This window comes from Amborella trichopoda, chromosome 3 (genome assembly GCF_054954075.1).
Source record: "Amborella trichopoda isolate Santa Cruz 75 chromosome 3, AtrichopodaSantaCruz75HAP2 v2.0, whole genome shotgun sequence".
Classification (NCBI taxonomy): Eukaryota; Viridiplantae; Streptophyta; class Magnoliopsida; order Amborellales; family Amborellaceae; genus Amborella; species Amborella trichopoda.
This window is the reverse complement of record NC_142338.1, coordinates 20,393,859-20,421,027: the sequence shown is the minus strand read 5'-3', so window position 1 is coordinate 20,421,027 and position 27,169 is coordinate 20,393,859. Positions and strand designations below refer to the sequence as shown.

At 35.6% G+C, this 27,169-nt stretch overlaps 1 long non-coding RNA gene across 13 annotated transcripts in view; it reads right to left on the bottom strand.

Annotated features, from left to right (window-relative positions):
• Nucleotides 1-26,351, bottom strand: part of LOC110007354 (uncharacterized) — a 36,197-nt gene extending 9,846 nt beyond the window's left edge. For 3 of the 13 annotated variants that reach the window (XR_016050917.1, XR_016050915.1, XR_016050913.1), the window contains exons 1-2: nucleotides 26,246-26,348; nucleotides 26,086-26,131 (exon numbers count right to left, since the gene is read on the bottom strand). This is a non-coding gene — a long non-coding RNA (uncharacterized LOC110007354). The other 10 variants (XR_016050907.1, XR_016050909.1, XR_016050912.1 and 7 more) reach the window with 5 other exon arrangements.
• Nucleotides 26,352-27,169: the final 818 nt, after the last annotated feature.

Sequence of the window (27,169 nt, the reverse complement as noted above, 5' to 3'; positions counted from 1 at the left end):
TTTACCTTCAGGGTTTGAAATTAATCCTCATAATCTATTTAAACCTTTTTTGGGGTTAAAATTACCGCTTTTGCCCTTTTGGACATTTTAAAAAAAAAAAAAAAACCGAGCCCACCTCCATGGGCTTCCCCGCCTAGGCACCCACCTGGCTGTCCTGGGAGCCCGCCCAAATACATCTGCTCGTGTTGGCCCACCTGGGTCTAGGTATGCGGTGTTTTGGTTTAGGACACCAAGGCGCCGGGCAGACCGTTTTTTGAAACATTGTTTAATTGTATCTTCAAAAATAGTTTTTGCAAAAGGGCCTATTGAAGTTGAATTTTTAATTCTTCAAGATGAGTATAAGTTTAGCATGTGGACCGGAATCAATGATGTATAATCTTTTATGAAGGTTTTGTCTATTTAAAATGTCATATATTCTATACAAACATATGACATATCGCATGTTGAGAATAAACTCATTCAAAATTTCAAAATTCAAACCATACAAAAGTTTAAAGTTTAATATGATATGTATTAGTAATAGTCTCCAACTCTCCATATTACATAATAAGTGAAAAGGTTTAGGAAGCTTCTTCAAACCACAAAAAATACTTTTTGATTCTCAGAAATAGGTATAGCTAAGGCATTAAGGGATTATGGAATTGTTCTTTTACCTTTAGGGGTTGAAATTAATCCTCATAATCTATTTAAACCTTTTTTGGGGTTAAAATTACCCCTTTTGCCCTTTTGGACATAAAAAAAAAAAAAAAAAACGAGCCTATCTCCATGGGCCCCCCCGCCAAGGCACCCACCTGGTCGTCCTGGAAGCCAGCCCAGATACATCTGCCCGTGTTGGGCCACCAGTGTCTAGGCATGCGGTGTTTTGGTTTAGGGCACCTAGGCGCCGGGCATACCGTTTTTCGAAACATTGTTTATTTGTATCTTCAAAAATAGACTTTGCAAAAGGGCCTATTGAAGTTGAATTTTTAATTCTTCAAGATGAGTATAAGTTTAGCATGTGGACTGAAATCAATGATTTATAATCTTTTATGAAGGTTTTGTCTATTTAAAATGTCATATATTCTATACAAACATATGACATATCGCATGTTGAGAATAAACTCATTCAAAATTTCAAAATTCAAACCATACAAAAGTTTAAAGTTTAATATGATATGTATTAGTAATAGTCTCCAACTCTCCATATTACATAATAAGTGAAAAGGTTTAGGAAGCTTCTTCAAACCACAAAAAATACTTTTTGATTCTCAGAAATAGGTACAACATGGACATTAAGGGTTTATGGAATTGTTCTTTTACCTTTAGGGGTTGAAATTAATCCTCATAATCTATTTAAACATTTTTTGGGGTTAAAATTACCCCTTTTGCCCTTTTGGACATTTAAAAATAAAAATAAAAAAACAAACCCACTTTTATGGGCCCCCCCGCCTAGGCACCCACTTGGCCGTCCTGGGCGCTCGCCCAGATACATCTGCCAATGTTGGGCCACCTGGGTCTAGGCATGCAGTGTCTTGGTTCAGGGGACCTAGGCGCCAGGCAGACCGTTTTTTGAATCATTGTTTATTTGTATCTTCAAAAATAGATTTTGCAAAAGGGCCTATTGAAGTTGAATTTTTAATTCTTCAAGATGAGTATAAGTTTAGCATGTGGATTGGAATCAATGATTTATAATCTTTTATGAAGGTTTTATCTATTTAAAATGTCATATATTCTATACAAACATAAGACATATCGCACGTTGAGAATAAACTCATTCAAAATTTCAAAATTCAAACCATACAAAATTTTAAGGTTTAATATGATATGTATTAGTAATAGTCTCCAACTCTCCATATTACATAATAAGTGAAAAAGTTTAGGAAGCTTCTTCAAACCACAAAAAGTACTTTTTGATTCTCAGAAATAGGAATAGCTAAGACATTAAGGGTTTATGGAAATGTTCTTTTACCTTTCGGGGTTGAAATTAATCCTCATAATCTATTTAAACCTTTTTTGGGGTTAAAATTACTTCTTTTGCCCTTTTGGAAATTTAAACAAAAAAAAACAAGCCCACTTTTATGGGCCCCCCCCCCGCCAAGGTACCCACCTGGGCGCCCGCCCAGATACATCTGCCCGTGTTGGGCCAACTGGGTCTAGGCATGCGGTGTTTTGGCTTAGGGCACTTAGGCGCCGAGCATACCGTTTTTTGAAACATTGTTTACTTGTATCTTCAAAAATAGATTTTGCAAAAGGGCCTATTGAAGTTGAAGTTTTAATTCTTCAAGATGAGTATAACTTTAGCATGTGGCCTGGAATCAATGATTTATAATCTTTTATGAAGGTTTTGTCTATTTAAAATGTCATATATTCTATACAAACGTATGACATATCGCATGTTGAGAATAAACTCATTCAAAATTTCAAAATTCAAACCATACAAAACTTTAAAGTTTAATATGATATGTATTAGTAATAGTCTCCAACTCTCCATATTACATAATAAGTGAAAAAGTTTAAGAAGCTTCTTCAAACCACAAAAAATACTTTTTGATTCTAAGAAATAGGTATAGCTAAGACATTAAGGGTTTATGGAATTGTTCTTTTACCTTCAGGAGTTGAAATTAATCCTCATAATCTATTTAAACCTTTTTTGGGGTTAAAATTACCCCTTTTGCCCTTTTGGACATTTAAAAAAAAAACAAAACGAGCCCACCTCCATGGGCCCCTTTGCCTACGCACCCACCTGGCCGTCCTGGGAGCCCGCCCAGATACATTTGCCCGTGTTGGGCCCCTTGAGTCTAGGCATGCGGTGTTTTGGCTTAGGGCACTTGGGCGCCGAGCAGACCGTTTTTCGAAACATTGTTTATTTGTATCTTCAAAAATAGATTTTGCAAAGGGCCTATTGAAGTTGAATTTTTAATTCCTCAAGATGAGTATAAGTTGAGCATGTGGACTTAAATGAAGGTTTTGTCTATTTAAAATGTCATATATTCTATACAAAAAGTTTAGGAAGCTTGTTCAAACCACAAAAAATACTTTTTGATTCTCAGAACTAGGAATAGCTAAGACATTAAGGGTTTATGGAATTGTTCTTTTACCTTTAGGGGTTGAAATTAATCCTCATAATCTATTTAAACCTTTTTTGGGTTTAAAATTACCCCTTTTGCCCTTTTTGACATTTAAAAAAAAAAAAAAAAACAAGCCCACCTCTATGGGGCCCCCTGCCTAGGCACCCACCTGGGCGCCCGCCCAGATACATCTGCCCATGTTGGGCCACCTGGGTCTAGGCATGCGGTGTTTTGGTTTAGGGCACCTAGGCACCAGGCAGACCGTTTTTTGAAATATTATTTATTTTTTAAAAAAAAAATAGATTTTGCAAAAGGGCTTATTGAAGTTGAATTTTTAATTTTTCAAGTTGAGTATAAGTTAAGCATGTGGACTGGAATCAATGATTTATAATATTTTATGAAGGTTTTGTCTATTTAAAATGTCATATATTCAATATAATGGAAAAATTTTAAGTTGTGTTTCTAGTTCCTTGGTCTTATACCACCAACAAATGGTATTAGAGCAAGGCTTTAATACAGTGTCTTAGTCCTTCTATATTATCTAAAATGTGATTTTCAAAGTGCATAAAAACGTCATCATGATTGCCATAGTGTGTGTGCTATAATTCTTGAGAATTGATAATGTCAATATCATGAAAATTATAACTAGAAATTTTCATAACTGTTCACTATTTGTGAGAGAATTGAAGGGCCTTTCGTTCTTTATATAAGAAAATGATATTCAGTGGTATTTTATGGTTTTAGTATTTTTTTATATGGAAAAGGTCCCATGACTATATCATGTATATTTTGGAAGTTACTGACAATATTTTAAGTGTCAGATCTGTTAAAAAATATTTCAAGAACTTCACACTTCTGTGCGCGATCCTTTTGGTTCAACCAATCACATTCCAGTTAAGGGGGGGGGGGGGGGGGGGGATATGTTGTACTTATAGGAACATGAGTCTAGTTTTCAAAAAATCAAGCCTCATGAGTAAATTCCTATATTTGAAAAGTTATGCCGTTTTACTAGAGGGGTGTCATATTGCAATTTCTACTACACAGTTTAGAAATTGACCCTCAGAGGATCAAGCTGTTTGACCCCCTTCAGTCCATTATTATGTATTACTTCCTCAGTTGTTTCATTACGAGTATTTTATAACTAGGAACAAGTCCCATGATTAAAGTTCGAGTAGATTTAAAATTATATCCATTTAAGTGGATTGTGCTCATCTTGAAAAACCAAATAAACTGTATAAGAAATATTCAATGTGTAAATGGGGTATAGGAATTTTACTTTTTTGTAATCCCACTATAGAGCATAAGTTGTTGTAAGTTCTTGTGTTTTCATAAGGTGTATTAATGGGAGGGTTGTACAAACCCCACTAAATCATTAGTATAAAATTTAATTCCCGATGCCCGTGTCTTGGTCAAGATCTGGGCTACTCCCGGATAGTGTATGAAGACATTGACAACAAGACCAAAGATATATGTAGATAAATGAGATAATGACCACAACAACAAAAGAAAGAGAAATGGTGAAACCAAATCATGGACCGAAAGTAAAAGGATTGGCACACTATGAGTTGGTTGTTTTAAGACTATAATGTTTCACTTCTTTCTAACCTTGTGCATGATTTTAGTATATTGGGAATTTATTTGTTTGAGTGCAACCATTTTGACTTTATGATATCTTGTGGTTAATTATTGATAGAATATATTGGTACATTATGTGAGTACTATGAATGGAAGGCTTGGTCTAGTAATCACATGAGCTATAAACTTAAAATAGACCAATACTTTTCCATATTGACACTTTTGAGGGCATGAGTCCACTCTTGTTTGAGTTAAAAACACATGGCATGCATAAGTATTTTGATTCTAGATTCATGATCTTTGATTCAAAATACCAATCCATTAGATATGGCTAATTCAAGATATATAACATGTGTGAATTATAAATGTGATTACATGAGTAATGTGAGAAATGTGGAATGGTTATTATTTATGCGTTGTTTTATGACATGAGAAATTGTGAGATGTATCTTGAATATGTCATTATCATTGACTAGTCCTTGTGTTGCCTCAAGCTACACGCTTTATTAATTTGAGTTTTCCTAGATGCCAAGATAACGTGATATAATGTATTATTATTTTATGAGAACTTAGCGATGCATAATCCCAGCACGATTCTTGTGTAAATAAATGAGTATAGAATTATCTTATGAAAGGCATATGAGGATTATTACATGACACAAAAGGCTCTATAGTCATGAAAAGGGGTTTTCATGTATGAGATAAGATTTTCCTTAAAGTTGCATATTTTTCACTCTTTTGGAAATTGACAACAACCAAAACCAAAATGAATTTTGAGTGCACATCGTGACGATTGAGAAACAAATGTTAAAAGGGAACTCCGAACTCTTGTCTTTCTAAACTAGGATCTCCAGATTTCAAATGTTTTAGCACAAGAGGATGTTAAAAACCATAAAGGGGACTCCTATTCATTTTGTGTTTTACTATTTTGTGTTGTCTTTCCCAAAAAGAGGTAGGACTATGCTAAACTCCATGTTCCTTCCATTTTGGAAGATCATCCTTAAAGAGACTCTTCAAGCATTATCGTATACCACATAAACGTAAGTGATAATATTTTGGAGTATCTCATAGTCACCAAACTTTGAATAAAGTTCTTTTTGAAACCTTCAAAATTTTCCTTAAAAATAAACTGCTTTTCCCTGACATAAATTCAACTTGTTTTGAAAGACAACCTTGTTAGTTTTAGTGGGAATATTTTTAGTAATTCAAGTAGTAAACCATCCTCAAAGACATAACCTTGGTATTGATTTTGGAAAATTTATATCTCAAATTAATTTCATCTATGAGAAACTTAGAAGAGGCATTACATAAGAATGATTCGTAGAAAACCGAATGGAGTGTATGGCCTATGATTTGAAGTTGACCTTGGAGCCATTGTATGTGCCACTTGATTTTAAGATGCTTACCTGTGTGACATCAAGGTAAAGAATCCTCATTTGTCAACACATTCATGCCATGGTGACCATATGCATTCACTTTCACCTGGATAATCTATTTAGATAGCTTCTACTAGTCAATTAAAGGCTTGTAGGCTGTTTTAGTGAAGCAAGCGTAAGCCACTTAAGAATATTGTCTTAATTATTAGCACATGAGACTTTATGTCGAGCTGCATATTTATGTGTGGATTATGATATGACCATGTGATGATAAAGACACTTCATTTTGTGGGCTAATCACACTAACAGTGACTATCGATGGATGAACCATATGCATATGACTTAATACAATTAGTTGTTGACCAAGAGACAACTTATGAGACTAAAATATAAGAGAAATCCATTAAACTTAGATAATAAGTCCCACATTGCATGAGATGTAGCCCTTATTGATTCGAACTCATAATGTGCTTGGTTACTCTGATATGTATAAATGAATCTTTTTGATTAAGAAGGTTGAATCTAATGAATTCATGATGGCTTGCTAGCCATCTAATCCAAGTATAATATTAATTAAAAATTGAATATATTGGATGGTGAATTAATTGCATGATAGTCCAAGCTTTACTCCCACACCGTAGTTTTGAATGGACAAGGTACCAATCTGTGACTAAAGAAAGTTTGAGAACAATGCGTGCAAATAAAGTGTGATTTTGATGAACTTTTGTATGAGTACAAACCTGTATTACTTGAGACTTGATATGAACATAGTATTGTAACTTTTTGAGCAAATGAATGAATGTTGAGAGATAAAATAAGAAGATAGATGTATATAAACCTGTATTTGTTCGCATGCTCTTTTAATGTATTTACAGTTATTGGATGATTCAAATTGAGCATGTTATGTGAAAAATAAGATCTAAGCTTCAATGCCATGTTATATTATTTATGCAAATTGAAATCATATTGGCATATCCTGATCAAGTATATGGTGCATGTGTAACATTGTGGTACATGATGAGGATGGAAATTGAAGATGAAATTACCATATAATTTGGAAAGATTTGGAATTTTGGTATATGTCATACAATATGTTGTAGAGACAAACATTTGTGTATTTAAATATTATATTGAATTTATTTCTATCTTAAGAAAGAGAATTGTAAAGGGACCTATTGGAGTTGAATTTTAATTATTCAAGATGTGTATAAGTCTTGCTTGTGGGCTGGAATCAATGTTTTTAGGAAGATTTTGTCTATTTAAAACTTCATATATTATATATAATGGAAAACTTTTAAACGACCTTTCAACTTCTCACACGTCCCCAAACACCCCATTGGCTTTCAATGGCATCCATAGCCCTGCAATCATTCTCTCACTTCCCACCAAGACTTTGCGGACTAACCTTTCTCCAACCTTCTCTCCATCTCAACTATCCACAGCTCCCCCCATCTCAACTTCTCCTTGAGGAACCTAACAACTCTTCATCCTCCCCATTTATGCCACTCCATCAGAAATAGAAACCCTCCCCCCATCTATGCCACGTCGTCAAAAACAGAAACTCTCCTACCCTGGGTGGCTTCATTGCTCCCTGGGTGGCTTCATTGCTGTCAACCACATCTCTACCCCCTCCCACTCAACCTCCCCTATTACCTCATCCTCCTAGTCCTCCATGAACCCCAACCCAAACCCCGACTTATGCCTTTTGCTCAGGAATTACACCCCCTTACTCAGGCTCTAACTCTACCCCCCTCCTTGCATTCCTCCTCTGAATTATTTCTTTTCCTCCCCCCCCCCTCCTCTGAATTCATTTTAGGGGTCAAATTTCAACTCAAACATTCTTTCTTCAGCCTCAACAGATTCAATGGAATTGGAACGAATTGAAAGAGGACCTCCCTACGTGGCTGAAACCATCTCGACCGCAAGCCTCGCCTTCCCAAGAGATATTGATCTTCCTACAGACCAACTCAGGGCCAATGCAGGTGCCCCGCAGGTAAATCCCTCGCAATTATTTCTTCGCCTCTACACCCTCTTCCCCCCCCCCCCCCCTCCTCCCCCTCCCCCTCCCCCTCCCCCTCCCCCTCCCCCTCCCCCTCTTCTGAACCTCCTTTAATTCAAGACCCATACCTCTCCTCCTCTAGTAACTACCAGATCCCACCAACTCCCCTTAATTCAACTCAGACATTCTTTCTACAACTTCAACAGATTCAATGGAATTGGAAAGAATTGACAGAGGAGCTCCTTACTTGGCTGAAACCATCTTGTACGCAGGCCTCACCTTCCCATGAGGATATTGATCTTCTTACAGCCCAACTCAGGGCCAATGCAGGTGCCCCGCAGGTAAATCCCTCATCCTGTAGAAATAGAGGTTCTAGGGAGCTTAGCAATCTCCACTCAAGGGTGAACAATGTATGAGACCCCTCGGACATCAGCCCAGCTAATATCCTTAGTTTTGTTGGCGGTATAAGACCAAGGAGCTAGAAACACTACTTCAAAAAAAATTTCATTGTTTTGAAAACACGAAGTTTTAAAATATATGAACTCTTCACCACAAAATTGTAATATACAAATTCCAGCCCACAAATTTGGCTTATACAATCCTTAATAAATAAAAGAAATACAACTCCAATAGAGATAAGAGAGTGATAGGTCTCTTTACAAGTCCCAACAATGAAAAATACAAAATACATCATGATTCTCATTGATACAAAACTTCTATTAAAACTCAATACAAGATACATGCTCAAAGATCCTCATTGTTTACAAATCACATGATGACTTCGTCTTCAACATACATCCTCATTAAAATACACAACACCATAAAAATATATCTTATATGACCATGATTAGCCAATCACAACATCAACTTGCATGACATAAGGCTAGCAATACATCATAACATAAATTGTAGACTAGATGAACATTAAAACAAACACTTGCATACGTGACATGCTCGATTTCTCCATAATATAAAAATAATATATGATTGTGATTATGTTAAATAAACATGCAAGCAACGATTTGGGAAGCCATAGGTCGAACCCTTTGTGCCCAGATCACAAGCAGACCTTTTCGGGACTTAATGTTGTCCCATTGTATAAGGCACAAGTGATAATAATAACTCAATGAGATCAATCCAATAAGAGAAGCATAAGATCACTTTAGTTCACTTAATGAGGATAAAAACATGAGAGAGACCGGTATCAAAACAGCCCTTCAAAGGTTGAGTGAGATATCACACAAAACGAGGATGATATGGTGAAACCACTCTATGTGGTCCAAGGGGGACCACACGGACTTTTCAATGTTCAAAGTGAGGTTAAAAAACTCTCATATGCTCAAATTTGATAACACATCTGATTAAATATATAATATCAGAAAAAATTCTAGAAAATTCAGACCAAGAAAATCAAGGTGGAATTAGTCCAGATCATGGAGTAATCAAGCTAGTCTACATATACTATGTGTATGGATTACACTGTTGCTTTGAGATTCTACAAAAATCAAGTATTAATGACAAAAGGATAAAGAAAGCTACTCTAAATTGAAAAATTAAAGTAAGCTTTGATGATTGAAAAGTAGGGATTGAAATAGAAGAAGCTAAATCAATTACCTTGATAATACAATAGTATAGACTTGATCGCATGCATGAAGGATCACACCATGGAAGGGTATAATGTATAAGTTCAAAGCTCAAGGTTGAAGACAACAATGTTGGCCACGTGACTCTCAAGGAAGGCTCTCTCTCTCTTTCTTAGGTTTGAAGTGAATCATCAAAAATTAGGGTATGAAATGATCACATAAGTAACTTATATATTAGATCATAAGTATGGATTTTTTATCTTGATCATTAATGCCTTAAAATCAATGGCACATAAGGTATCCAAGTCACTCATCCATATTTCATCACTTAAGATCAATAATTAACACCCTTCACTCCATTAAACCTACATTATAGTCATTTTACCTTAAGGACTTTAGTCCCATATCTTATTTTCAACCAAGTCCAAATGGTGTTTATATAAAAGCCTTTAGTTTTGATTAAATCCATTAGTGTAGAGAATGGGCAAGCGCAAAGGCATAATGGTAAAGGGCACAACCCCCATGGGAAAGGTAAATATTTTTAAGACACCACCAATAGAATTTAATCAAACGACATCCTTCAAATGCACCTTACATCTTTCGCATGGGCCATACCAATGGGACACATCCACATGTTTTGATCACATGTCATGTATCCCATGTGGATTATAATTTTTAAAATAAATTTTATTTCAAAATTGCCTTGGCTTCACACATGCCAAGCATGTCACATGTGACAAAATTGTTGCTTAAGTTATAACAAAATATAACAACATAACATAATACAAAATAACATAACAAGGTCCACAATACCAAAACAGTCCCCCACACCATGTCAACAATATGGTGGGACTCGGGGTTGCCACATGGCCACCTCGTGGCCAATCGGGTGCCACGTGGCATCCTACAAGGATGTCCTTATAGGGGATTTCGTTCAAAGAAATTCAAAAAAACATATTTTAGTGACCAAAGAGGTTCATTTATTCATATCCGAGTAGCCAAGCACATTATAAGTTTGAATCAATAACGACAATATCTCATACAATGTAGGACTTATCAAAGTTTAGTGGATTTCTTTTATATTTTAATCTCATAATTCATCTTATGATAAACAACTAATTGCATTAAGTTATATGCATATTGTTCATGCATAAATAGTCACTATTAGTATGACTAGCCCCACAAAATGAGGCGTCATTATCATCACATAGTCATAACATAATCCACACATAAATATGTAGCTCTACATCCATGTGCTAATTTAAAAAAGAAACATTCTTAAGTCGCTTATGCATGCTCCACTAAAAGCGTTTCTAGCCTTTAAGAGACCGATAGAAGCTATCTAGTAGATTATCAATACCAAAGTTCTCTATTTGAGGACAGTTCGACTACTTGACTTACTAAAGATGCTCCCACTGAAACCAACAAGGTTGTCTTTCAAAATAGCTTGAATTTACATCTTGGAAAAATATTTTACTTCTATGAAAAACTTTAAAGGTTTCAAAAAGAACTTTATTCAAGATTGGTGATTATGAGATACTCTAAAATATTAAGACACATTTACGTGGTCATACCATAATGTTAAAAGAGTCTCTTTAAGGGCACTCCAAAATATTAAGACACATTTATGTGGTCATACCATAATGCTAAAAAAGTCTCTTTATCCAAAATGGAAGGAATATGGAGTTTAGCATAGTCATACCTCTTTATGAAAAAAACTACGCAAAGTAGTAAATACAAAACAAGTGGGTGTCCCCTTATGGTTTCTAACATCCTCTTGTGCTAAAACATTTGAAATCTGAAGATCTTAGTTTAAAAATACAAGAGTTCAAAATAAACTTCCTTTTAACATTTGTTTCTCAATTATCACAATGCATACTCAAAGTTTATTTTGGTTCGTTTGTTCTCAATTTCCAAAATAGTAAAAAATATGCATCTTTAAGGAAAACATCATCTCATACATGGAAACCCCTTTTCATGACTATAGAACCTCACGTGCCATGTAATAATCCTCATATACCTTTTATAACATAATTCTATACTCACTTATTTACACAAGAATCATGTCGGGATCACGCATCATAAAGTACTCACAAAATGCATCACATTATTTTGGTATCTAGGAAAGCTGAAAATAACAAAGTATGTACCTTGAAGCAACACAAGGACTAGTTAATGACATATTGAAGATACATCTCATAATTTCTCATGTCATAAAACAACCCACAAACAGTAATCATTCCACATATCTCACAATTCTCATATAATCACATCTATTTACACATGTTGTATTTCTTTAATTAGTCATATTCAATGGATTGATGTTTTGAATCAAATATCATAGATCTAGAATCAATATTGCATATGCCATGTGTCTTTAGCTCATACGAAAGTGGACACAAGCACTCAAATATCTCAATATGGGAATATTGGTCTATATCAAGTTTATAGTTTATGTTACTAGTCAAAGTTTTTCAATCATTATACTCACTTAACATGCCAAGATATTGTATTAATCATAAATCACAAGATATCATGAAGTTAAAGAAGTTGTTCTCAAACTAATAAATTCTCAATATACTAAAATCATGCATAAAGATAGAAAGAAGTCAAATCTTATGGTCTTAAAGTGACCAAGTCATAGCGTGTCAATCCCTTTGCTTTCGATCCACGATTTGGTTTTACCCTTTCTTTCTTTTGTTACTATGCTCAGCGTCTCATCTATCATCATGTGTCTTTGGTCTTGTTGACAATTTCTTCATATACTATCTAGGAGTAGCCCTAATATAGGCCAAGACTCGGGTATGGAGTATTAAAACTCATACTCGCGATTCAATGGGAATTATACAACCCTCCCACTGATCTAAAATATCCTGTGAAGTCATAAGAACTTCTAATAACTGATACTTCATAGTTACATTACAAATGTGAAACACCCATTCCCCATTTACACAGGATATATAGCTTATACAGTTTTTCTGATTTTTTCAAGATGAGCACGATCTACTCCTATAGACATAACATTAAACCTACTCAAAATTTACTCATGGGATTTCTTCCCAATTACAGTGGACGCCTCAAAATAAAACAACTTTCATTTAAAAAGTAATACATAATAATAGACCGAAAGGGCTCAAATAGCTTGATTCTCAGAGGGTCAATTTCTACACTGTAGCAGAAATTATAGTTTCACACACCTCTAGTAAAATGGCCATAACATTCAAAATGTGGAGAATTTACTCATGAGACTTGGTTTTTTGAAAACCCTGAGACTTGGTTTTTTGGAAACTAGACCCATTTTCCTATACCGACAACATACCCCCATTAACTGTAATGTGAATAGATGGCCCAAAAGAATCACGCATAGAAGTGCAAAGTTCTTGAAAAATTATTTAACAGATCTGGCACAATTCAACAAACTGTCAATAAATTTTAAAACATACATGATATGGTCGTGGGACCTTTTCTATATGAAACCATACTCAAAAACACAAATTATAGTTTGACACACCTCTAGTAAAATGGCCATAACATTCAAAATGTGGGGAATTTACTCATGAGACTTGGTTTTTTGAAAACTAGACCCATTTTCCTATACCGACAACATACCCCCATTAATTGTAATGTGAATAGATGACCTAGAAGGATCATGCACAGAAGTGCAAAGTTCTTGAAAAATTATTTAGCAGATCTGACACAATTCAACAAACTGTCAATAAATTTCAAAATATATGATATGGTCGTCGGACCTTTTCTATACGAAACCATACTCAAAACACAAAATAAAACATAATATCATTCTCTTATATAAAGAATTGAAGGCCCTACCAATCTGTCACAAATAGTGAACAGTTCTGAAAATTTTCAATCACAGTTCTCATGACATTGACAATATCCATTCTCAAGAATTAAAGCACATATACTATGGCATCGATGATCAAGTGTTTATGCATTTTGATAATCATATTTTAAACAATATTGAAGGATCAAGGAACAAAATTAAAGACCTACTCTGATACCATTTGTTGGTGGTATAAGACCAAAGAGCTAGAAACACTACTTAAAAAATTTCCATTATTTTGAAAACATGAAGTTTTGAATATATGAACTCTTCATCACAAAACTATAATATACAAATTCCAGCCCACAAATTTGGCTTATACAATCCTTAATAAATAAAAGAAATACAACTCCAATACGTCCCTTTACAAGTTTCAACAATGAAAAATACAAAATACATCATGAATTACAAGTCTCATTTATACAAAACTCTTATTAAAACTCAATACAAGATACATCCTCAAAGATCTCATCACTTCCAAAGCACATGATGACTTCGTCTTCAACATACATCCTCATTAAAATACACAACATCATACACATATATATCTTATATGATCATGATTAGCCAATCACAACATTAACTTGCATGACATAAGGTTAGCAATTCATCATAGCATAAAGTGTAGACTAAATGAACAATAGAAAAACATTATATTAAATACATTATATGACTGTAATTATACATGACATGACATGCACAATTTCTCCATAATATAAAAACATTATATGATTGTAATTATATTAAATAAACATGCAAGCAATGATTTGGGAAGCCATAGGTCAAACCTTTTGTACCCGGGTCACAAGCGAACCTTTTAGGGACTCAATGTTGTCCTCTTGTCTAAGAGATCAATCCAATAAGGGAAACATATGATCCAATTAATTCACTTAATAAGGATTAAAACATAAGGGAGATAGGTATCAAAACAACTCTTCAAAGGTTAAAAGAGATATCACACAAAAACAAGGATGATATAGTGAAACTACTTTATGTAGTCCAAGAGGGACCACACGAACTTTTCAATGTTCAAAAGTGAGGTTAAGAAACTATCTCATATGTTCAAATGTGATGATACGAACTTTTGACCAGATATATATTCTCAGCGAAAATATCATAAAATTCAGACCAAGAAAATCAAGGTGGAACTAGTCTAGATCATGGAGTAATCAAGCTAGTCTACACATATTATGTGTATGGACTATACTATTGCTTTGAGATTCTTCAAAAACCAAGTATTCATGACAAAATGATGAAGAAAAACAGGCCCTTAGTCTTATATCTTATTTCCAACCAAGTCCAAATGGTGTTTACATAAAAGCCCTTAATTTTGATTAAACACATTAGCATAGAGAATAGGCAAGGGCAAGGGCATAATAGTAAAAGGTACAACCCACACGGAGAAGGTAAATATACTTATGACACCACCAATAGAATTTGATCAAACCACATCCTTCACATGCACCTTACACCTTTCACATGGGTCACATCAATGGAATACATCTACATGTTTTGATCGCATGTCATATATCCTATGTGGATTATAAGTTTTAAAATAAATTTCGTTTCAAAATTGCTTTGGCTTCACACATGCCAAGCATGTCACGTGTGACAATTTTGACTTAATATACATCATAACATAATACAAATAACATAACAAGGTCCCCAATACCAAAACAGTCCCCACGCCATGTCAACAATATGGTGGGATAACAAGGTCCCCAATACCAAAACAGTCCCCCACGCCATGTCAACAATATGGTGGGACATAGGGTTGCCGATAAGCCACCATAAGTGCTCCTTATAGGTGTAATTGCTAATAAGCCACTATAAGTGCTCCTTATAGGCGTAATTGCTGATAAGCAACCATAAGTCGCCAAAAGTCGTGGACAGAGCCTAGAATCGGCCATAAAACCATTGACTCGAGTGAGTAATCGCATTATTGACTCACAAGGACCTTATATCCTTGACTCAATGCCAGTTTTTTCAGAACTAGTTCACACATATCTGGTATTGAGGCTAGTTGTTCAGGAAGGATGGTTAAAAACTTTGAAGAAATTATTATTGCCAATATTGAAAGAGATTTAAATAACAGGAATATTCCAAAAATCTCTACTTCTGAAATATATAGTAAAGGCACTTTTGAATTTAAAAGTGACTATGCTATTAAAACTGAAGAAAAAACTGTATCAGTATTAAATATTGAAACCACAATAAATTTATTAACCAAAGATCGAATTAAGGATTTCAAACGAAAAAAATACAATTATCTCGATATAGGTTTGGTCCAAAGAGGAATTAAACACCATTAATCAGAACAGCGTTGCAAATCGCTATTCTTCTTTGTCTCAGAGATGGTAGACATAGAAAATTAATGGATTCTTTATTAGGAGCTGTAGAATCCAGCCTTTGTGAAGGACCAATTTATTTCAACTGTTTTTCAAGATTTTTTGTTTCCCTATCTAATCCTCATATTATGAAAGTCCTAACTTTAAATTTATTAACAAATGGGTTCGACATGGACGTTGGATCACAAAATATAGCCATCACGTATAGCGTGTGCTATAAAGCCATGACTACTATTTGCCCCAATGTTAAGAAAATAGATACTAATGGCCAAACTGTTCTTTTCCAAGCAAATGTGGAAAAATCCAACTTAATTACCCCCAGATCTATTTGCTAGGATCAGGTTAACTTGCCTGAAAAATGGACTTTACCTTGTGTTGTTCCTCCTAAACCAATCCAAAATCAAAAATCAAAATATCAATCAAATAACTCAATATGCTGAAGGAAAGGTAGAAATACAATTTTCACCTTTGCTCAGGACATTTCTTGATCAAAACAGAATTCCTAGACAACCCCCTAGGATGTCTTTCTCCTCCGTTCCACAAACAGAAAATGAAAAAAATAGGAAAAAAGACATTATTATAGAAGGGCTTGATCAGTTGAAAAATCAACAAGTGGTTCAACCCACCTACAAGGTTGATATCCCCTCAACTCAAAATGATGAAAAATTTGAAGGATCCCAAGAACCTACTTTCTCTGACATGGGATATAGTTCTAGTTCCAATATCCCTGAAGGACAAGTGCACAGGCTCCAAATAGAAGAATTCAAAATTAATTATGAACTTCTAAGAAAAGATTTTATTCTGAATAAAATAAAGAGGCAAGAGAATGGTTTCTTAATCACAGCAAACCACTGATAAAATTCTTAAATGATGAATACATTAAGGTTATGATAAAAAAAAAGATCAATATAAGATTTTTTACTTGGCTAAAATATTATATGGATTCAAAAAACAAGAAATTTTCTGATAATTTATACACTCCTAAATCCAGGAACCATGGTACTATAGTCGTACTATAAAAAATTTATAAGACACCAAATGGAGAAACTGAAGCTATTCACCCTCCTTAAGCTCTTATCGAAATCAATAAAGTTAGAGTTGTTCCTTATAAACAAACTTGTGCTCCTAAAGAAGAAGGAGTGTTACAAAAACTTGTCAACCTTAAGAGCCTCAATCACATAATTGAGCAAAATAATTATACAAACTTATTTCTGCAAAGTTAGGACAACAAGCTACAAGGATAGAGAAAAATCTAGAGGATAAACCTTCTACCTCTAACCAGATTCCACCTTCTACAGAAAAAGAGAAACTTGAACCAGTTCTATTTAAACTTGCTATTCCTATCTCTAATAAAACTTTCAAGTTAGGACCGACCCTTAGAGAAGAAAATGAATTCTATCAAGAATTAGTTAATAGACCTACGACCCTAAAAATCAGTGAGAAAGGAAAAGAAAAGGAAAGTACTACTAACATGTTAGAAGATGTTAGTAATGATGAAATTCTCAAACTTGAAGAAATGTTTAAAGAAGCATCTCATAATCTTGACCAGCTTAATAGAATAAGCTACGGAACCAAAACTCGGCCTACTGTTAGTTCCAAGATGTACTATCCTCGTCCCTCTCCTATCCATCTCCAATATGAGGAAGGTATATTTTCTAATGCAATTCAATATGATGGGAGATCCATCATTGAGTGGAATATTGATGGTATATCAGAATACCAAAAAATGAATTTAATCAAACATATGGTAATAATGTATGCAGAAGCATCTTCTAATCATGGTAATAAAGACCTTGATATTGCAAGATCCATAATCAATGGATTCACTGGGCAGTTAAATGGATGGTGGGACTTTTACTTACGAGAAGATGAGAAAAACACCATTGTCAATGCTAAAAAGCAAACTCTTAGTATTGTCTATAATCTAGGAGTTAAACAAGAAATGCCTTCAGAACAAGATGATTGTGTTAACACTTTGATCTATACTATCGCCCTACATTTCATAGGAGATACCTCTCTTTGGAATGAAAGTACTAGAGAGCTTTTAGAAAACCTTAAGTGCCCTGATCTCTCGCATCATCGGTGGTATAGAGATGTTTTTCATACCCAAATACTTACTAGAAATGATGCTAGGGATGTATGTTGAAAATCCCAATTCTTAAATGGATGACCTGCTTTGTTCAGAGAAAAAGTTAAAACAAAGCCTAAGAATGCTAATGGGGAAAAAGAAATCCCTTATGAAAGTTATACATTAGGCCAGCTAGACAACGAAATATGCGCCACAGACCTAGAACTTTGCACTAATCTCAAGCTCAAGAGATAGTTGGAAAAACAAAAACTTACAGGAAAAAGAGAAATGGGAGATTTCTGTGAACAATTTGGATATTATCCATTCCCTGAGAAAACTCACTCTAAAAAACACAAGAGTGATTTTAAGAGAAGTGATTATAAGTAAAATAGAAAATATTACAAGAGACAAAAAAGGAAAAAATTTAAGCGTAACTTTCAACGAGAAAATGATGAGCCTAAAAATAGGAATTTTAAAAGAAAAATACTTGTTTGCAAGAAGTGCGGTCGTTACGGTCACTATGCTAACAGATGCAGGACAAAACAAAAACTTAATGAAATAACTGATGAGGGTCTTAAAAACAGCTAGAGAAAATACTACTTCTTGGAGACTCTTCTGAAGATGACCTATCTTATTTGGATACAAATTATGAAGATGAAATTTATGAAATTAACAGCAATACTGAAACTTCTGACGAAAATAGCCATGACGAAAAAGATTGTAATTGTGACGATTATAAGGCCTTATTAGATATGCGAGGTTTGTGTCTTAATGTATTAACTGAAGAACAAAATTTGGTTTTAGATATTATTGACAAAATTATTGACCCTCTTGAAAAAAGAGATGCACTAGTTAAATATCATGCTAAAGAGAAAACTGAAAACCAAGTTATAAAGCCCAATTATGACTTTAAACAAATCATTGAAAAAGTAAGTAAACAAAAAAAAAAAATTTTCAGAAACAGAAACTACAGTTTCTGAACTTAGATTTGAAATAAGAAATTTAAAAGAAGAAATACAGACTCTCAACCATAGAGTTTATGTTCTTGAAAAATCAGGATTAGAAAACCAACAAGAAACACAAGAAAATCTGCTAAATGAGTTTGTTGAAAATATGCCATCGCAAGAAGAAAATGTCAATATCTTGGAAAATATTGATCTCAGACAATTAAATTATATTAATATGATAAACAAGGTAATTATCCAAAAATAGCATACCAGAGTAACAATTGTGGTTTCAAAATAATATAGTTTTACTGCTATTGCTCTTATTGATTCAGGAGCTGATCTTAATTGTATTAATGAAGGACTTGTACCTTCAAGATTCTTTGATAAAACTACCCAAATATTAAATATTGCCAATGGAAAAAGACATATGATCAATTATAAGCTCTCTGAAGCAGTTGTTTGCAATAATGAAGCATGTTTCCTAATGCCATTCATAATGGTAAAAGGACTTGCCCAAGAAATAAATCTAGGAACACCTTTTCTAAGTCTTCTTTATCCTATAAAATCTTTAGACCCATCTGGCATAGAGTTTGAAATTCAAGGACATACGGTTAAATTTGAATTTATCGAAAAACCAAAATTAAAGGAAATTAATCAAGCTATAATTTTAAAGAAGAATAAAGAATCTTTGATTAATACCTTAAAACAGGAAATAATAACTAAACAGATACAAGGAAAGATCAATTCAAAAACAGACTTGAAAAGGAAGTATGTTCTGATATTCCAAATGTTTTTTGGGAAAGTAAAAAACATGTTGTTGAATTACCTTATGAACTTGATTTCAATGAAAAATTTATTCCTACAAAATCTCGACCTATTCAAATGAATAGTATACTCTTAGAAATTTATAAAAAGGAAATACAGGACATCCTTGATAAAAAAATTAATCAGAAATTCATATTCTTCTTGGAGTTGTCCAGCATTTTATGTAGAAAAGGCTTCAGAAAAGGAAAGAGGAGTTCCCAGATTTGTCATCAATTATAAGCCTTTGAACAAAGCTTTAAGATGGATAAGACACCCAAACCCAAATAAAAGAGATCTTCTTAATATAATTTTTGAAGCCCAAATATTCTCCAAATTTCATATGAAATCGAGTTTCTAGCAAATACAAATCTCAAAAAAAGACATATAAAACTGATTTCACCGTACCATTTGGTCATTATGAATGGAATGTAATGCCTTTCGGGTTAAAAAATGCCCCTTCTGAATTCCAACACATAATGAATGATATTTTTACGCCATATACTCAATTTATGATTGTCTACATTGATGATATTTTGGTTTTCTCTAATTCTATAGATCAACACTGGAAACATCTAACAATCTTTCTAAAAGCAGTAAAAAGTGCAGGGTTGGAACTATCAGGGAAGAAAGTTCAATTATTTCAAACCAGGGTTTGATTTTTAGGACATAATATACATAATCAATCAATTAGTCCCATTGATAGGGTAATATGTTTTGCTCAACATTTCCCTGATGAAATCAAGGACAATACGCAACTTCAAAGATTTCTTGGAAGTCCTAATTATATTGCTGATTTTTACAAAAACCTAGCTGAAGACTGTGCATTCTTATGACTGTCTCAAAAAGACTTACCAGAATGGGGAAAAGAACACACCCAAGCAGTTCGAAAAATCAAAATAAAAAGCTAAAGAATTACCATGTGTAGCAATCCCTCACCCTGAGGCTTTCAAAATAATAGAGACTAATGCTTCTGAAATAGGATTTGGAGGAATTCTAAAACAAAAAATGCCAAACTCAAGAAAGGAACAACTAGTTAGATTTATGTCTAAGAAATGGAATAATGCCCAAAAGAATTAATCCACAATAAAAAAATAAATTCTCTCTATTGTTTGCTGCGTCTTAAAATTTGAAGATGATATTTTTAATCAAAATTTTCTAATAAGAACAGACTATAAGGCAGCAAAAGATGTGATAGAAAAAGATGTTACCATACTTGTCTCAAAACATATATTTGCCAGATGACAAGCTATCTTAGCAACAGAGAGATTACTCTCTCATAAACTTGAAGTATGAGAATCTGGGCCCCAGTTTGCTAAGCACCCAGATTTTTTCCCTCTTGGTCCCATTGAGCGAAAGACTCTTGGCTTTAAGGCCTTAAAGGGCCATATAGCCAGCAAGTTTCTATTCTTCCAAAAAGCCCCACTAAGAGGAGATTCACCAGGAAACCCTCTCGCCACCCTAACTTCCCCCGATGAAGGTTCTCTCTGTTGGAGTATCAAAGGCCTTGACAGCCTCGCCAAGAGAAGTGTTGTTCGATCCCTAATGGGTAACCCTACCATTTTAGCTCTTTTTGAGACAAAGTTCCCCTCTCGGGACCTCTTTTTTATTAAGTCTATCTAGGGTAGCAACCCCTGTGCTTGGGAGGCCAAAGACTCTCAGGGGGCCTTGACGGGTATCTGGGTAGTCTGGAACCCAAGTATCCTCCAAGGTATATCGACCCAGGTACTGGATTACTCAATGTCTGTATCTTTTCGGCGCAATGATGATAACTTCCTCTTCTTTACCATTTTTGTGCATTACCCTAACAGCCCAACCCTTAGACCAATTCTTTGGCAAGACCTATCTACCATAGCCCCCCCTCAAAATATTCCTTGGATTCTGGGTGGTGATTTCAATACTGTTAGATGGCCAATGAAAAATCTAATGGAGGGAACCTTAATGCATCGATGAGAGCTTTCTCGGACTTAATTGAGTGTATTCTTCTCATTGACATCCCCCTATTAGGGCCCTCCTTCACTTGGTCTAATCAAGCAATCTTCTCATGACACCCCTTATTAGGGGCCTCCTTCACTTGGTCTAACCCTTATCATGTTAAAGTTAGACCCTTTTTAGTTAACCAGCAGTGGGAATCCTCATTCCTTGGCACCATCTCCCGAGTTCTCCCTAAAGCAACTTCTAATCATAAGCCAATCTTAGTAGATGCCAATCTTATTAGATACCCATCACATTTCCTACACCAATAAACCTTTCAAGTTTAAATTACTCTGGCTTGCAGAACTAACTTTCTCATTTCTGTTCACTTTAGTTTGGTCTTCCACCAATGGGTGGCTGGTTTTAAGCTTACGTGTAACTCCAAAATCTTAAAGCCACACTTAGGCAATGGAATAGGGATCTTCTTCCCACAAACTTTAGAAACCCGATTAGAGCTCTCTCAACCATTATTTCAGATCTGGACCAAGTGGAAGAATCTAGACCCCTAACCTTTTTAGAAAGACAAGATAGAATCCAAGCCAAAATTGACCTTTCACTGACCCTAAAACAAGAGGAGACTTACTGGAAGCAAAGATCTATGATCAATGATTCAAATAGGGGGGCAGTACTACCGCTTTCTTCCACAAGACTTACTGGTACTAGAGATCTAGGATCAATGATTCAAATAGGGACACTGTAATACCGCTTTCTTCCACAAGACAGCTAGTTCTAAACGAAGGAGAAATGTTATAACGCAAATCACAGTAGGTCCCCAAACATCTAACCCTGCCCACATAAGCCGACCCTTCATCAAATTTTTCTCAAACCTCTTTTCTTGGCCCAACCACCCCCGTCCTATCTTAGGCAATATAGCTTTCAAATCTATCTCCCCCGAAGACTCTGCTAACCTAGAAAGGCCTTTTACTATTGAAGAAATTGGAAGGAAAGCTGCATTCGACCTTCCAAAAAGATAAAGCCTCAGGACCCGATGGATTCCCTATGGCTCTATTTCAAACGCTCTGAGAAGAAATAACCCCGGACTGGCTAGCCTTTTTTCAAGAATTCTTTTTAAGAGGTAGGATCAACCCAGCCCACAAATGCACTTTTTTAGGCTTGATCCCCGAACTAGAGGGTGCCCATAGGATGAAGCACGTCCACCTGATCAATCTCCTTAACTCCTCATACAAAATCCTTGTCAAAGTCCTAGCAACTAGGCTTCAACAAATTTTAGATTTAGTCATCTCTCCTTCTCAATCTACCTTTGTTGCTAACAGACAAATTCTGGATGGGGCCCTTACAGCCCACGAGACCATCCACTCTAGATCTCTTTTGAGACAACCAGGTCTCATTATCAAATTAGATTAGGGGAAGACCTATGACAATGAGACTGGGACCTCTTTGATTCCATCCAAAACAAAATGGGCTTCGATCCCACTTGGAGAAAGTGGGTTTCAGAATGTATGTCAAACCCCTCTTTCTCCATTCTAATCAACGGATCCCCGGAGGGCTTCTTCCAGTCTTAGAGAGGCCTAGGTAGGGAGATCCCCTGTCGCCCTTCCTATTCACATTTATAGGGGAGCTTTTCAGCCAGACCCCTTTCTAGACTTTGTGATGTTGGCTCCCTCTCGGGGTTTCGGACATCTCCCTTTGGAACATCAATTTCCCACCTCCTCTATGTTGATGATACTCTCATCTTCTGTGAGGCCAACCTTTCCCAAGTGGACTGCCTCTGGCGTTTCTTGAGAACTTTTGAACTGCTATCTGGTATGAAAGTCAATTTATCCAAGACTAAAATGATGGCCATGTTGACAATAAAGTTTTACTCAGTTTGGCCTCGAGGCTAGGTTGTGCCACAGAGGGCCTACCCTCCTCGTATCTGTCTCCCCCGCTTAGAAAAACTAAAAAAACATATGTGGGACAACCTTATAGAGTAAACAAACATTTGTGATATTGGCTCCATCTCGGGGTTTTGGACATTTCCCTTTGGAACATCAATTTCCCACCTCCTCTATGTTGATGGTACTCCCATCTTCTATGAGGCCAACCCTTCCCAAGTGGACTGCCTCTGGCGTTTCTTGAGAACTTTTGAACCTGCTATCTGGTATGAAAGTCAATTTATCCAAGAGTAAAATGATGGCAGTTCATGTTGACAATACAGTTTTACTCAGTTTGGCCTCGAGGCTAGGTTGTGCCACAGAGGCCCTACCCTCCTCATATCTATGTCTCACCCGCTTAGATAAACCAAAAAAACATATGTGGGACAACCTGGAGAGAGAGCTTCACTTGGAAATTTGCCTCCTGAAAAGAGAGCTTCACTTGGAAATTTGCATCTTGGAGAGAGAGCTTCACTTGGAAATTTGCCTCCTGGAGAGAGAGCTTCACTTGGAAATTTGCCTCTTGGAGAGGTGGATACCTGTCTTTTGGAGGAAGAATCACCTTCATTCGAGCTACTTTGGCCAGCATCCCCATTTACTACATGTCTCTATTCCAAATTCCTATTTCAATAATCCAAAAACTGGAAAAACTCATGAGAGCCTTCCTATATAGTCAGGGGGTAGATGAAACGAGGAGAATCCACTTAGTTGTTTGGGATCTAGTATGTGGAGGACTAGGAATTAAAAATATCAAAACTATGAATCGTGCCCTCCTTGGTAAGTGGTGGTGGAAATTTTCTTCCCCCCATCCTCTCCTATGGAAAGAAGTCATTCAAGCAAAATATGGGTTGCATAACAATGAGTGGCTTCCTGGATCCCCCCCACATAGAGATCCTCACGAATTTGGAAAAGCATCTCTTCTAGCAAAATAGACTTCATCAATAAAACCAGATTCAGATTTGGCAATGGCCTTAGAATAAAATTTCGGACTGATATCTGGTTAGGATCGTCTCCCCTTTCCTTGCCTTTCCCCTCTCTCTTTTTAGCAGCTAAACAATCAAGTGGCTCTTGTAGTAGACAATGCGGTCTTTTCTGGCTCCAATCTGGCCTGGACTCCTATTTTTAAACGTAATTTTAACGACTAAGAATCCACCTCCGTTATCTCTCTGCTTCAACTTCTAGGAAGATCTTTTAGCACCTTATCACGACCCCATTCCTTAATCTGGTCTCGTTCAAGCGGCTCTTGTAGCAGACAATGCCGTCTTTTCTGGCTCCAATCTAGACTAACCTTAACGACTAAGAATCCACCTCCCTTATCTCTCTGCTTCAACTTCTAGGAAGATCTTTTAGCACCTTATCACGACCCAATTTCTTAATCTGGTTCCCTACCCCCTCGGGTTCTTTCTCAGTTTCATTCTTTTATTCCTCCCTCTTCTCAACCTAACTTGGTCTCTACCCATCCCCCACAAAATCCAGGCCTTCATTTCCTCTTAAAAGGTAAAATCCTCACCTTAGATCACCTCCAAAGAAGAGGATTCTCTTTCCCAAATAGATGTATCCTCTGTCTCCAAGAAGAGGAGACAAATTCCTACTAACCCAGCTTTTTGAAACCTACTGTGCATCACCTTTCTCAAAATTAGGTAAAAAAACTTTGGCACCTTCCAGTCGGGCTTTCTTTTGGAGCCTCTGGCTAGAGAGAAATTCTAGGACCTTCAGAGGTATACAGAAAACAATTCAGTCTATTTTTTATTTCCTTTTGGGCTGCTCTCTATCTTCAGTCTATATCTCTCTTCTTTGAAGACCATCTCAATGGGGCTTTGTTTTGGAGCCTATGGCTAGAGAGAAATTCTAGAACCTTCAGAGGTATACAGAAAACAATTCAGTCTATTTTTTATTTCCTTTTGGGCTGCTCTCTATCCTCAGTCTATATCTCTCTTCTTTGAAGACCCTATCGGCAGAATGCACAGCTATTTTAGAAGCCCTCTCGTCAGCTGCTAATCCCGCTACTCAGCAGACCCTTTTCGGATCACTTCCAAAGATAGCCCTTCTAAGAAGCTCTGCCTGACGAATGAAGACCACCCCATGAAGTCTATTCATTCTCATCTCTCTCCTCAACTCGGATAGGAATCAGCATCGATGCATCAATTGTCCCGTCAACTCACTTCCTGGATGGGAAATTACTTTCCCTTCCAAAGGTCCCAGGGGATCAGAAGCTCATTTCATACTCAGGACACCCAGATCTCCCTAGTACAACAGTTTACAGCGATTGATCACTCTCACAAAAGAGCCCCCACATAAGAGCGCCAAGAATTCAAATCAAAAGCAGCGGTGCCTATTTATGCCTTTTCTTTCTCTATCTTTATTTTAATTTTACTATATCCTCTTCTTTCACCAAGAAACACGAAACTATGAAACAAGAAACTGATTCAGAATCAATTTTGTGAAAAATTCACAAAATCAGTTGCAGATGAAAAGAATCCCTAAATCATCTTATGATTCAAAAACTATGGGGATGAGAGAAAATCACGAGAATATAACAAATTCCTCTCTGATGAAAAAACCCAAACTAGATTCTAAACAAGCAGGCAGCTAAAATTTCAGAGAACTATTTACCAAAAACTAAAGTTTAAAAAAACAAAAACTTTTTATTACCTCTGGTTTGGAGCACTGCATTCCTGGTTGCTGCCATATCCTCTTCCTGATTTTGCCCAAAAACAATAGCTTCAAGACTCAAAATACCATAATAAAAGAAACAACGGAGACATTAACAAGAGAAAGAAAAACCAGGCTCATCTTCCTCTCTATCTCTAACCCTTCTCTCTCTATCTTCGGCACATCTCTTCTCTCTTCTCTCTATCTTCGGCACATCTCTTATCTCTTCTTTCTCTCTCTTCTCTCACTTTCTCTCTCTAAGCTCCCTAACTTTGGTCTCCAAATGGCGTTGTTCCAGTCTGATATATATAAAGGTTACGCCATCAACGGTCATCTATTTGTGACCGTTGGATTTGTTTCATCCAACAGGATGGTGGAATAAGCTAAAATTATATCAACGGTGGAAAATCGTCTTCCGAGTGGAAAACAGCCGTTGGAGGTGAGTTAGAAAATGCCCAAATTCTCCCTCTATTGAAAGAGATTTATTTCGTGTGGGTTTGTATGGAGCCGAGGCTCTAAATAATCAAAGTATGCCTTGAAATAGTATGAAATGTGGTTTCAATAATTTAGAATATATTTTTATTTTTAATTGTAAAATTTCAAGCTTAAAAAATAATGCAGATTGAACAATTTATGAAAATCTTGAAAATTGGCGGTCCCAAAATGTATTACAAGATATACTATTTTCAAAACTTGAAATCCATTTTTTCTCATATCTTAATGTCGAGATGATCAATTTGAGGATATTTGAGCATCAAAACAAACTCGTCTAATGAAATTTTTGAGGTGTGCCTAATTTGATTGTTTAGAGCATCGCCCCTATTTAAACATTTTTCTAAAACAAATGGTCTAAATACTTTTTTCATAAAATTATCATTTTCAATATTTCAAATTTATTTGTTAATATATTCATAATATCCATATTAAAAAATATATATTCCTTAATGTTAAGTCCAAAATTTATCTTAAAAATAAATTTTAAGAGGGGACTCATTCCTACATACGAGTCCCATGACTTATAGAAACCATATCCCTTTCTAATTACTATGTGATTACTATGAATGCCAGCCATGTTACTTAGAGA